At 46.2% G+C, this 12,171-nt stretch overlaps 1 protein-coding gene across 4 annotated transcripts in view; it reads right to left on the bottom strand.

The window, feature by feature from the left end:
• The window catches only part of LOC124013403 (F-box/WD repeat-containing protein 7-like), a 271,295-nt gene that overhangs the window by 230,528 nt on the left and 28,596 nt on the right, over positions 1–12,171 (bottom strand). For 3 of the 4 annotated variants that reach the window (XM_046327736.1, XM_046327737.1, XM_046327734.1), the window contains exon 2: positions 1,017–1,093. The exons of the other annotated variant lie outside the window; for it this stretch is intronic. The gene's annotated coding sequence lies outside the window, so the exon portion shown is untranslated. The remainder of the gene's footprint in view (positions 1–1,016; positions 1,094–12,171) is intronic. 4 annotated transcript variants of the gene reach the window in all.

Consider the following 12,171-nt stretch of genomic DNA (forward strand, 5'->3'; position numbering starts at 1 on the left):
GACTGCTAGCTAGCAGATCCCCATAGACTTCCAGTCATTGCACTGACGCTAGTTAGCAACTTCCTACAAGCTGCTCTCAAAGACATAAAAATGGTATCCATGAATTCATCAGACCCTGGAGAAGCAATGCCAAAACCTTGAAGTATCACTGTAAATTCATTGTCAGAGCAGGTCAAAGAGCAGGACTCAACTCTCACAACTAAATGTTCAAACTTGGTAGGCTCATTTTGATGTTACAGGCTAGGCTAGCCTTCTGGTGTTAGCTTTCAGTATACTGTATAGGTTAACTGTTCCTGGGGATATGTCGCAATGTGAAAAGTAGTCAAATGTTGGAGTGACTCTTCATATTAGGGTTAAATATTGTTTGATATCCCTACATGGAAGTTATGAGAACAAAGGTACAGGTTAGTGTTGATTTTATTCTCTCACCTAGAGACTAAGCCTAACAGAAGCAGTCCTCAGTAACATAAAGAGGCTGTAATAACGTATCAGTATATCTCTGTACTGGAGGAGAAAGGGGCAGGAGGTAAATCACGAGGCGCTGTCGAGCGGGCTCACAGTTGAAAGCAGAATGAAGTCGTGGTAAAATGGCCACACAGTGGAAAGACTGTCATGAATACTAAGATAGTGAAAAGACAGGAGGAGGGAGGGATAAATCAGCCTAAAAAAGGGGGAAAGCTTAATTGAGCATTAAGCCTCCACCGAGAAGTCAATGAAGGAGAAAGAAAGGAGTCTAATTAGCTAGCTATTAAATATCTGTCTGGTTTCCTGTAGCCTCAACCCAAAAGAAACATACACGCGCCTCTACAGCCCCCCCCCCCCCCCCCCCCCCCCCCCATACCCATGGGAGTATAAGTGAAGCAGTTAAGATTCTCCTTGTCAGCCTCACACAGTGCACATACACACTTAACATCTGTACTGTGCATAAAGGTATGCAGCTGGTGATCATGGAAAAATCCACCACACCCACCCTCCCTCCCCAATCCCCAGGGAGAGGAAGTGAAGCGGTTACTCACGAGACTCTCGGTCAGGCCACACTGGGGGTTGCTCTCCTCTCCCGGCCTGGCCCCTCTGTTAGGGCTGTCAGTGGAGGCTGAGTAGAGAGAAGGGGATGTCAGTGCATCGTGTGTTAAACAATCTGAGGTCATCACAGAGTCAAACATGCCACAGGGCCGTCTGGGGTGAGAGAAAGTAATGATCTCCCCTCTCTCAGGGCTCTAGGGGTCTCTCAGTTCCATGTGTTTTGGTCTCATCCTGGTATCTCAGTTTATCCCCCTGAAAACTAGACCCCATAACAGATACAGCACACCTCCACTCTCCCAGTCTCCCACAGACGGGCCCAGTTAGACTCACACAGGGCGATAACAAAGGAAACAAATGCACAAAGACGCCTTAAGACAGAGATTAAGTCACACACTTGGGACTTACGTAAAGATACAGACCGTGAGCTATGCAAAGAAACAGAGTTGTATGTAGCAGTATGTAGCAGGAAACAGGCAATCTAGGATCAACGCCGTATAGGTGAACATTCCCATGTGAAGGTGAGGCCTTACAACTCAACTACATAACGTGACCCGAGTACACCATAATTAAATCACTACTTTACTTCTACAGTGGCTATACGAAGTAACAGGGGTGTGTCGGAAATGGCACCCTATTCCCCATCAAGGAAGACACCTGGGGTGTTTCTTGATCTTTCTGACACCGAAGGTGTGGGGAATTCCTTCCGGGAGCAAGCTACAGAATCATTTTTTTTAAACAACAGGTAAACAAAAGTGAAAAATCCAGGCAGGAACAGACCGGCTGAATACTGACTATACCGGTGTCAACATGCAACAGTGCGTCACCACTGCACCTGTGAGGCAGATTGGTTTACCCGCTGATAGTGGCTCATTAACATTTAGTAATCAGCCATTCATTCACAAGGGGCAGCTGCACACTTAGGGCCTAGGCCCTACAGGCTGGGTAACCTTGTGCAGCAGGAAAGCAGCATTCGGCTATACAGCCTTCCCTTGTCTTATCTGCAGTATATGGTTACCCATTAACTGGGTTTGGTAAGTCTGGGATGTGCATGTCATGGCACTCTTGTATGTTCCCTTTTCATACTCTATTCAGTTGCCATAATCAACTAGACAAACCAGAAAGCAGTAACGACGGACGGTTGTCGGGCATAAAAACCCTTCTGCTACATTGACGACAGGCTCAACAAGGCAACTCTCGGGGGAGAGCTCTCTTTCTGTAGCTTGCGCAGACAGAGCCTTGCTGTTAACTGCCGGAAGCAGACCGACAGTTGCTGTTGGACAGCCACTTTATTGCATCCCCTCAGGTTCTCTGAGCCTCTAACCCCTCTGGTGACCCTAACCCAGTCCTTATGGTAAAGTGTTCAACTTTCCACCCAGCTGAAAGAGAAGACAGGAACACGAGCTGGGTCAGGCTACTCTAATTTGGTTCTCCGGTGAAGTTAGTTTCTTCGCGGACCAATTTGGAGAGCTATTCATTTGGCCTGACGGACAAAAAAAAAGTGCAGTTTGATATGGGAAGCGGTCGGAGCTCAAGTCGGGCAAAAGTCAACATGTAACTTGAGCAGCCACTGGGGATCTTTTGGCAAGGCAGACCAGTTGTACGAGGCACAGTTATCGGCTTCCAACTCCCGTCAGTTTCTACCTCTGAGCGGCTGACAGTGCCTAGAAAATAACCCCTAGATATGACAGGCTATCCCATCACAACAGCACTAGGAACATGGACAGTGCCAAGACAAACAGGCCAGGGCTTGCTGTTGGCTAACTGGGTGTTAACACCAGACAGAGCCGGACAGGAGTCCTGGGAAAGACATTGAGAATAGCAAAGGCAGACTATTCAGCTGGTTAACAGTGGATCACCGTGAGACAGGAGTGTGCATGAATGTTTGAGACAGCAGATCACCGTGGCTGCGTTTAGACAGGCAACTCAATTCTGATATTTTTCCCACTAATTGGTCTATTGACCAATCAGATCTTTTAACATCAAGAAAGCAGTTGGTGTATGACTCTCAGGAGCCTATGGAATTATAAGAGACGAGAGAGAGAAGACGAGGTTAGATTGTAGCACCATTATGTAACTTGGCAGCACAGCAGCTAGGAGATGTTTACAGATTCTGGTGAGAGGTTCCAGACACACACAGAGACAGAGAGGGCACTACCGAGAGAGACAGAGAGAGCACTACCGAGAGAGACAGAGAGAGAGAGACAGAGAGAGCACTACCGAGAGAGACAGAGAGAGCACTACCGAGAGAGACAGAGAGAGCACTACCGAGAGAGACAGAGAGAGCACTACCGAGAGAGACAGAGAGAGCACTACCGAGAGAGACAGAGAGAGAGAGAGCACTACCGAGAGAGACAGAGAGAGCACTACCGAGAGAGAGACAGAGAGAGCACTACCGAGAGAGACAGAGAGAGCACTACCGAGAGAGACAGAGAGAGCACTACCGAGAGAGACAGAGAGAGCACTACCGAGAGAGACAGAGAGAGCACTACCGAGAGAGACAGAGAGAGCACTACCGAGAGAGACAGAGCAGAGAGAGACAGAGAGAGCACTACAGAGAGAGCACTACCGAGAGAGACAGAGAGACAGACAGAGAGCACAGAGAGAGCACTACAGAGAGAGCACAGAGAGACAGAGAGACAGAGAGACAGAGAGACAGAGAGACAGAGAGACAGAGAGACAGAGAGACAGAGAGACAGAGAGACAGAGAGACAGAGACAGAGAGACAGAGAGACAGAGAGACAGAGAGAGAGACAGAGAGAGAGACAGAGAGAGAGGGAGAGCCCCCGAGGAGCAGACAGAGAGAGAGCAGAGAGCAGAGAGAGAGAGAGCCCGAGGGAGCACAGAAGCGAGAGCCCCCGAGGGAGCACGAGCGAGAGCCCCGAGGGAGCACGAGGAGCCCCCGAGGGAGCACGAAAGCGAGAGCCCCCGAGGGAGCACGAGAGCCCCCGAGGGAGCAAGCAGCGAGCCCCCGAGGGAGCACCCCCCGAGGGAGCACGAAAGCGAGAGCCCCCGAGGGAGCACGAAAGCGAGAGCCCCCGAGGGAGCACGAAAGCGAGAGCCCCCGAGGGAGCACGAAAGCGAGAGCCCCCGAGGGAGCACGAAAGCGAGAGCCCCCGAGGGAGCACGAGAGACAGAGAGAGCACAAGAGAGAGACCAAGAGAACAAAACCATCATCATACCACACAGCTGTGGAACAGAAACTCTGTTCATCTCATCTCTATGTTGAGCCCAGAGGCCAAATAAACTTTAGCTGCTGATAGTAAGAGAATGAGCAAATCCATCTCATTTAACAGGTTTCCATAAGTTTGACAGTTCCCAGCATTCCTTTCCTGTTTTCAGATGACCGTTTGTAGTCGTCTGGTAGTCAAACCGGCGACAACTGTGGCCATTTCCATTTTCTTTTTATAGAAATAAAATACAGAAAAATGTCAAACTTGGGAATGACCACATGAAGTCATTGCTCCAAAGTTCAGAGTCCAACATACCAGGACCACCGTCGACAAGGGAAAAAATATTGCAAACCATCCAAAGAAAACCTTGAATATATCGGGGTTAAATATGTATTGTTGGACATGAAGAGAGAAAAGATTCCCAGACAGTGCCAAGATCTGAGAACAGAACAAGTTCATCTACAGCCTTCCGTTGACGTCAGCTGCTCGCCAGGCCAGACGTTAATATTTATATTGCAAAACAGAGTGTTGGCGGGGGTGACTGCTGTTCACCGTCAGTTTGGTCTGACTCTAATCGTCCTGTTAAAGTGAGCACAAAGAGAGTGCTGTCGGAAAAAAGCTGAACAATAGGTTAAAAGGGTACACTGGTTGCAGGACGAGTCAGCCCTCGTTCTTCAATGACAACATGTGGTCTTATAGACAGCCACAGGCATCACAAAATACATCACGAAAGTCTAGAGAGTCCCTGTATACTGGTTCTATTGAATCCCTATTGATTTGTTCTCTCGTAAAAAAATCTGTCATTGAATGAAGCTGAAGCATGTCTCCCCAGCAGGAGGGAAGCATGCGGTGTTGAGTCGTTGGCTAATCTCAGAATCTGATTCAAAGCAGAGCGCAGCATGTATCAAATCAAAGTCACTTTGATTCAGAATGGCAACAACAAGTACGTACACACACATTCAGAGTGACCCACTTACAGAGAGTCAGTGGAATCGAAAGAGGAGATGCAGGCTTCCACATTGACCGGGGAGGGTTTGTGTGAGTGTAAGCAGTAGACCTTTCCTTGTTATGGTCGCAGTTGGCCAGAGAGAAGCACTAGGACAAAGTGCACTGCGTGAAAGGTTGTACAGTCCAAAATAGAGAAGTTCTCTCCCCTTCTCCTCTCAACAGGCCTGTAACACATGCTGCCAAGCTTGGAGTTCCATAAACCAACAGGCTGATATCGTGACCACAATATCAGGTGGAAAACAAGGAGCACTTTCTAGGAACAGCTCAGAGGTTCCCAGAGACCTCTGTCTGTGTCTGTCTGTCAACAGAGGTACTGTCCAGGTCAGCTGTAGTCAGCTGTAGTCTGTAGAATTGAAAGACTGCCAACAGAAGATTTGCGATGAGTTCTAGAATCTTGGTCCATTGTCAAGACATTCTGTTAAACCCTGGGTGACGAGCATTAGGGTGTTGAACGGCATAACCAGCGATGAACACAACATTCGAAATGGAGGCCTACATATTACCCTATTTAACAACACTAATTCAACAACATTGACTTGCCTCATGCGATTGTGTCCTCGAAATGCAGTCCTCAAAACGCAGATGAACGAACAACCTGTGCTTGCTTTAGGTCTTCGAAATGGATTAATTAGCTTATTAAATTACAGTACTTTAACCTCCCAGTTAAAATCAGCCTCTCATTAACCCGCATTGGTTTCCAGTTGAGTACTGTAAATCTTTAAAAGAGCATTATTCACTTCAGGCCTCAAGAGAAGCCTGGTAGGCTATAAGCTAAGGGCGAGGAGACTGGGAGACCACCGCAGCGAAAGCAGCTCTTGATGGGATACTTCGTTCATAGGGACTCAGTCTATGGTCATGATGAGCCTCAACTTCAACCTGGTCGTGTACTGTGACTATGTCACACTACGAAGGCAAACCGAGCCATATTGGGCTGACCTGGTTACCACATCCACCATAGTTGGACAATGTGAAGAGAAAACAGAGGCAGTGTAGTGTGAGTCACCCAATAATGTGAAACCAGCCAAAACACCTAACTGGAGCCCAGGAAGACATCACTTATTAACTCACCGCCTGTAACAGGTGGTTAGTCTGGAGGTCATTCACCCAGCAGTATCCAACCCCAGCCTAGGCTCTGGCTAATCCAGGTACGACTGTAGAGGAGCTGAAGTATCCCCAGACACACACTGTCATCCAGATGGAGGACACCTGGCCAAGGCACATGCTTAGAGCTGCTCAGGCAGGCACACACACACACACACACACACACAGAGGTGAAACAGATGGGCCAAGACTAGGGGTGTATGTATGTACGCATGGACAAAGCCATCGATCACGTGACACCACTAATTCCCATGTGAAGACTCAATAGCGCATTGAAGCCAAGTGAAGTCTGTGAAGATGGCGTCTCATGGAGACATAACATACGCTGTTAGAACTACTCCAGGAAGTGACGGTGCAGACTAGCTCAGTGCTGCCCCCTCTCACCGAGGCCGAACAGAGTACTGCAGGCTGCCATTAGCAACTAAATGATCATTATAACTTCTGTGTGCGATTTTAAATTAATCAGTTCAAAGACATACATTTGGTTTATTAGAAGCAATTGGTACCATGATTGTGTAAATACAAATATTTTTTTTCATTCACCCGAATGAGGGATCATGTTTTCTGCTAACAATGCTTGCCAGTACTGTGGTCGGACTTGTGAGGGGCAGTCTTTTTCCCCTAGCTGGTACAATTACCATATAACCATGTAACCGACGGTTACGGATGATATTAAATAACCATTAACAGTTTATTAAAACATTTATGTAATACAATATTTTGTTTGTGGAATGAACAGCTAACTGAAGACTGGAGAGCCGGTCATTCGTGTATGAATTTTGACTTGTGAACTCATTGGAAACTCGCAATGGCTGCTTGGTATTTATTGTCTTGCATTAATTTTTCATGTGATTGTAGAATATCCATTCAAATGATGTTAACTGATGTGGCTCATGCAATGGAACATGTTTTTTGTAATGGCAGTTGAGTTGAATCAACAAATCACAGCACATATTGATGGGTACACTTCCTGCTTTGCTCCTTGCCAGTCCACCCACCCATTATGCCATCATTGACCTGAATGGGGACACCCGTGCCGTTCATTCTATTTCTATGGCAGCACATGAAGTCAGGAGCGGAGAAAATGTGCGCCCACATCAAAATGTCTTGATAAATTGCTATTCGAACGGTTATTGCGGTTACTGTGGTCATTTGTAATGTGTTTGTAATGACAGTCACAGCCCTAGCCAAGATACAGGTAGCCCCGGATTTTGACACAGTTACCTTGGACAGAAGGTAGCAGAGGGAATCAACCAAGAGGAAGCTCAAATCCCAGACAGAGTTCATACAAAGTCATTTTGTTGAATGAAGACAGTGAATAAAGGGAATGAGGATGCATTAAGGGAGAAAAACATGGCCTCCCGGGTGGCGCAGTGGTTAAGGGCACTCTACTGCAGCGCCAGCTGTGCCATCTGAGTCCCTGGGCTCGCGCCCAGGCTCTGTCGTAACCGGCCGCGACTGGGAGGTCCGTAGGGCGACGCACAATTGGCTTAGCGTCGTCCGGGTTAGAGAGGGCTTGGTCGGTAGGGATGTCCTTGTCTCATCGAGCACCAGCGACTCCTGTGGCGGGCCGGGCGCAGTGCGCGCTAACCAAGGTTGCCAGGTACACTGTGTAGCCTCCGACACATTGGTGCGGCTGGCTTCCGGGTTGGATGCGCGCCGTGTTAAGCAGCAGTACGGCTGGCTGGGTTGTGTATCGGAGGACGCATGACTTTCAACCTTAGTCTCTCCCGAGCCCGTACGGGAGTTGTAGCGATGAGACAAGATAGTAGCTACAACAACAATTGGATACCACGAAATTGGGGAGAAAAAGGGGTAAAAAAATATATATATATATATTTTAAAAAAGGGAGAAAAACATGGCATGGGCATCCTTATACCAATCCCACCAGTATGCAAACTGTCCAGCCGTTGGACAGTTTGAAATGAGCGGTTATTGGCAGAGATGTTTGTAACTCTGTCTTCGTGGTCTATGTTGACGTCACTAGGAAGGACAAAAAAATGTATTCTACCAAAACAGGCTGAAATTTCAGATGGTCTTTTCAAACAGATCTTACACTAAAAAGGGCGGTATCATTTTCACGGTACTATTCCAACCTCTGTGTGAATGAATGAATGAAGTGTGCACTCACACACAGTGTGTTTGGACACCCCTACCCATTCAAGTGTTTAATTTTCTACATTGTAGAATAATAATAGACATCAAAACTATGAAATAACAAAGGAATTATGTGGTATCTTTAAAAAAAAAAGTGTTAAATCAAAATACGTTTTAAAATTTGAGATTAGTAGCCACTCTTTGCCTTGACAGCTTTGCACACTCTCAACCAGCTTTATGAGGTAGTCACCTGGAATGCATTTCAATTAACATTTATAAGTTAATTTGTAGAATTTCTTTCCTTCTTAATACATTCGAGCCAAATCAGTTGTGTTGTAACAAGGTAGATAGAGGTGGCATTCAGAAGATGGTCTTTCACCAAATAGGGCTAAGTCCATGTTATGGCAATTACAGCTCAAATAAGCAAAGAGAAACAACAGTTCATCATCACTTTAAGACATGAAGGTCAGTCAATACGGAAAATGTCAAGAACTTTGAAAGTTTCTTCAAGCGCTATGATGAAACTGGCTCTCATGAGGACCACAGGAAAGGAAGACCCAGAGTTACCTCTGCTGCAGAGGACAAGTTCATTAGTTACCAGCCTCAGAAATTGCAGCTCAAATAAATGCTTCTGAGTTTAAGTAACAGATACATCTCAACATCAACTGTTCAGAGACTGCGTGAATCAGACCTTCATGGTCAAATAGCTGCAAAGAACCACTACTAAGGGACACCAATAAGATTAGACAAGTGGAAATATGTCCTTTGGTCTGACGCGTCCAAATTTGAGATTTTTGAGACGCAGAGTAGGTGACCAGATGATCTCCGCATGTGTGGTTCTCACTGTGAAGCATGGAGGAGGAAGTGTGACGGTGCTTTGCTGGTGACACTGTCAGTGACTTATTTAGAATTCAAGGCACACTTAACCGGCAGGGCTACCACAGCATTCTGCAGCAATAAGCCATCCCATCTGGTTTGCGCTTAGTGGGACTATCATTTGCTTTTCAACAGGACAATGACCCAAAACACACCTCCAAGCTGTGTAAGGGCTATTTGACCAAGAAGGAGAGTGATTGAGTGCTGCATCAGATGACATGGCTTCCACAATCAGCCGACCTCAAACCAATTGAGATGGTTTGGGATGAGTTGGACAGCAGAGTGAAGGAAAAGGAACCAACAGGTGCTATTATTTTATTTAACTAGGCAAGTCAGTTAAGAACAAATTCTTATTTACAATGCGGCCTAAAATCGGACAACGCTGGGCCAATTGTGCGCTGCCCTATGGGACTCCTAATCACGATTGGTTGTGATACAGCCTGGATTCAAACCAGAGTGTCTGTCGTGACGCCTCTAGCAGTGTGCAATGCTGTCATCAAGATGAAGGGTGGCTATTTGAAGAACCTCAAATATATTTAGATTTGTTTAACACTTCTTTGGTTACTACATGACTCCATGTGTTATTTCATAGTTTTGATGTCTGCACTATCGTTACGCAATGTAGAAAATAGTAAAAAATTACTGCACTGGGCCTTTAATGTTCTTTGTTTGTGTTATTAACAGGTGGTTTGTGACAGGCTTCCTTTGAACACCTGATGTGACAGGCCAATCAGCTTCACAGTCCTATGAAGTGCTAGATTGTTCTCCGTAGAGGAAGAGGAAATAAGTTACGACATGACCCAGAATAACCAGTACACATTATCAAACACACAACGAGGCTAGGGATAATCCAAAGAAAATAAGCTACTGGGAACTACAGTAAATCTGTATGCTGATGCAAGGCACGTAATCTACATCAGAACACACACACTCAATCTCCGGGGGCTACGGTCCTTCTCAGAGAGTAAAGTAACATCCATCACTATACATGGGTGGAAAATGCCATAGAAACAAACACTCTCTCCTTACAAGGACCATGCTATAGTTTCTCCTCTGCCACCCACACCATGAGGGAAGCGATTGCCTCAGCAGGGCCATAAGAGTCGACACACTTCAAATCAACAGCGCCAGGTCTCTCGAGGGCAAACAGGCGGACCTACGCACCTCCGCACTAAAAAAAGAAGAGAAAAGTACATCATACACGAGCACAGGCCTATGCAATACGTGAACAAACATCCTACTTCAGAAAAATGTTGCAAGGCTTCCAAGACAGATGTACTGTAATGTCTGTAACGCAGACAACAACGTCTGTGATTTTATGTGTATATAATTCCCAGACCGTTTCCAGATGTGCTCGACTGAACCTAGCCAGGGCCTGTATTCACAAAAGCGTCTCAGAGTACGAGTGCTGCTGGTCTAGGGCCTAGGTTTTGACTAATGAATAAAACCGAGGGACCTGATCCTAGATCAGATGCTTTGTGAATACGGGCCCAGCCCTGCTCCTTGAATGGTTTTTTTAATGCATGGTAACTGGAGTGAGGTCTGTGTTTACGAAACAAGTCCAGGCCCCAAGGAGGACCATGGGACAAGGAGAAATCTCCACTTACAAAACAAACTATTCCTACACATTCATCAACAGTAAACCACCTTGACCTTTGGGGGAAAGCAGACGTCGCAAACAATGTATGGGCATGTACAGGATGAAGTTCGGTTTGGTTCAAAGGGAGTATATTTTTGTTACAAGCCTTAATGTACCATGATATGTGTAAGTAGACACTTCACAGTGAGGTCTACACCGGTTGTATTCGGCGCATGTGACAAATAAAATGTGATTTTATTTACCTAACTTTTATTTGACCCGGGTATGGGGGACACAATGTCTTCTGAGCTCGGACTCTTCTACCATAACAGTCTAGGCTTAGTGGCGTAAGATCCCTGATCATGTCCTCATAACAGAGAGTTCCCTGAAAGGGCGTGATCTTTGGGAGGTCTGGTATTTCTCCAGGCAGGGCAGACGTGTTCTCACAGCTGTAGGCTATTTACTGAAAACACACAGCAAGAAAGGTAAGAGCAGGTAGGTGAGAGCCTAACCACTGAATAATAAGCAAGTTCTTGTCAGGTCACACCCGACATGACCCAACTGCGTGAACTAGACCTGGTTCACGTACTATTTGAAATCATTTAAAATACTGTATCCGTGCTTGACTGAGCTTGCCTGTTCCAAAGGAACTACCGGTCGAAAGTGCAAATGCCACCCACCTGGCAGTCCAGCAAACAATCAAAGTATTTGAAAGATTTCAAATAGTATTTGAACCCAGGTCTAGCTGTGAGAGGTGACGCATTCCGCCGCCGGTCTGTTGTCGTGTTACTCAGGCTTGGTAGCCATGACATAGCAGAAGTCAAGATATTTTCCCTGACTCAAAACAACAGTCTGAAACCTGGGGGTGCCAAGCTAGGGTGTAAGGGGTTATAAAAGCTTAATGTTTAAAACCATGGGCAAAACCCATTAGTCAACAGTGAACAGAAAGGCCACGTGTGACTTAATGAGATTTTTTTGTTTTGTTTTGTTTTTTAAAATCAGTGGGGTTATTAGTTTGGGCAATATACATAATAGTTCAACAGGAGCCTCAGTCATTAATTGCCTCACTTTCACCTGTATTTTCATGGGGTGAAAATATTTTTCCCCAGTACAATTGGCCCTATGCTTTAGCAGCATACACCACTCAAAGTTGGGCAGCAGTGTCATACGGAAAAGAGACCTGCTTCATGGGAGCCTCTCCTAGTGAATGAACATAATAACTAGTCCTACTACAGCTAGCCTAGCCCAGCTGTAAACACCAGGCAGTAAGGAGAAAGCAAGGAGGAGAGACGGTCCTCAAATTACTGCAGGAATGC

The sequence above is a fragment of the Oncorhynchus gorbuscha genome, linkage group LG24, assembly GCF_021184085.1.
Source record: "Oncorhynchus gorbuscha isolate QuinsamMale2020 ecotype Even-year linkage group LG24, OgorEven_v1.0, whole genome shotgun sequence".
NCBI classification, from domain to species: domain Eukaryota; kingdom Metazoa; phylum Chordata; class Actinopteri; order Salmoniformes; family Salmonidae; genus Oncorhynchus; species Oncorhynchus gorbuscha.